Below are 2,034 nucleotides of genomic sequence, written 5' to 3'. Positions count from 1 at the left end.
ATGGGACGTCGTGACATTACAGGAGATCTCTCTCAAATATAATCCTCACAGTGCAAAACCTCCTAGCTGCACTTTTTATTTATTTATTTTGTATGTATTGGGTATCCTTATAAATAGCATTCAGCAAGAAAACAATCTTTTTATTTATTTATTTTGTATGTATTGGGTATCCTTATAAATAGCATTCAGCAAGAAAACAACTTTTGTTTCTCAAAAAAGTGCAGGTTTTGCTCTTTTTTAAAATCAGTTAACAACCTAATTTACTTTAAATTAATTAAAAATAATTTACACAAAGAAAACAAAGCGAAAGCAAAAAAAATAAACTTTTTAATAGAAATAAAAGTTGTAAACTGAATGAAGGTGTGACTGAAGAACAAATGGACACATTAACTTACACATTCACTTATTAGTTCGCTAACTCGCAAACGTTATAAAGTCTTCTATAAAGTTGATTTAAATGAGCATCATTTACTTCTATAAATTCACACAAAGTCCTCTTGAGATGCAGCTCCTAAAGAGAAAGAAAACAATCTTTATTAGCATTTAAGTGGCTGTTTTCCTAATGCAGTCTGCTGCAGCGCTCGCTCCACATCACATCAGCTGTAATGTTCTTAAAGATTTATCTACATTATCTTCGCTTCACTCATTCAGTTCACTTCAGTTCAGACAAACACGTTAAAGACAAGTGAACTCTCAAATGAAGGTCTGGGAAACGCCGGAGTGGATATTTGCCCTTAAAATGAAATATATTATTATATTTTTAATTATATTGAAAAAAACAAACATAAACTCAACTACAACCGTCATGAAAATTAGACGAGCAACGGCAATAATCAAGTGATTAAAGTCTGAATGAAAATTATAAATGTATTAATATACATTTAATAATTTACCTAAAACTGGTCACTTTCACACGACTAGGAAGCAGCTGTTATTGGAGCTGTTAACGAGGCTAGCAAGAGGCTAGCTATAGGCTAGCGAGCGCCGCGGTTAGCGAGCGCCGCGGTTAGCGAGCGCCGCGGTTAGCCCACGGAGCGGACGTTTGAAGTCATGGTTTGCAGCTTTGAGGACGGACACAAAACGAAGGACTTTCCTTTTCTTATTAACACTTATTTTGTTCTGCTCAACTACTGTGACGTTCACACAGAAACTGTGAAGGACCTCAAACATAAATGTTCTCCAGTGCGACGGAGACTTCGGCCTCCAGCAGAGACCCGTAATCGAGGAAACGTTGATTCTTTGTAACAAGACCTGCAGTCTTGTTACAAAGTTTAAAAAATAAAACTTTGTCTATTTGAGTTTATAAAAGAAGATTTTAGAGGAAGATCTTCAGCATCAAGCCCAACCTTTTATTATGAAAGAGTACTGTAATGCACAGCGACCAATCTGCTTCCTGTTTCCACCGGCACCCGCATGCCCAGTGGACGTGAATAGTCATGTGATGCTCGTTGCCAGGCGTGTTAGTCTGGACGGAGGTCGTTTTGATTTGACTAAGCAGCAGGTTTTCGTAGTTTTATAAACTCTTCATGTGTGTTTTGATTTCCAGACGAAGTACAAAGAGGACGGGATGAAGAGCCTCTCGCAGAGCGTCTACTCGCAGCTCCCGGAGACCGTCGACACCCAGTTCGCCAGAACGGTTTCAGAGCTGCAGAGCGAGGTGACGAGAAGCTTTGATAGCCAATAACACGTGAAACAGAGACTTCTATACAACCAGAGGAGTCAGGAGAGAGAATGCAGCTTTAACACATGAAGATAGACTTCTATACAACCAGAGGAGTCGCCCCCTGGTGGTCAGGAGAGAGAATGCAGCTGTAACACATGAAGCATATACTTCTATACAACCAGAGGAGTCGCCCCCTGGTGGTCAGGAGAGAGAATGCAGCTTTAACACATGAAGCATAGACTTCTATACAACCAGAGGAGTCACCCCCTGGTGGTCAGAAGAGAGAATGCAGCTTTAACACATGAAGATAGACTTCTATACAATCAGAGGAGTCGCCCCCTGGTGGTCAGGAGAGAGAATGCAGCTTTAAC

The sequence above is a fragment of the Taurulus bubalis genome (genome assembly GCF_910589615.1).
Source record: "Taurulus bubalis genome assembly, chromosome: 18".
Taxonomy (NCBI): domain Eukaryota; kingdom Metazoa; phylum Chordata; class Actinopteri; order Perciformes; family Cottidae; genus Taurulus; species Taurulus bubalis.
The sequence above is the reverse complement of the archived record's forward strand: the minus strand, read 5'-3'. Positions refer to the sequence as shown.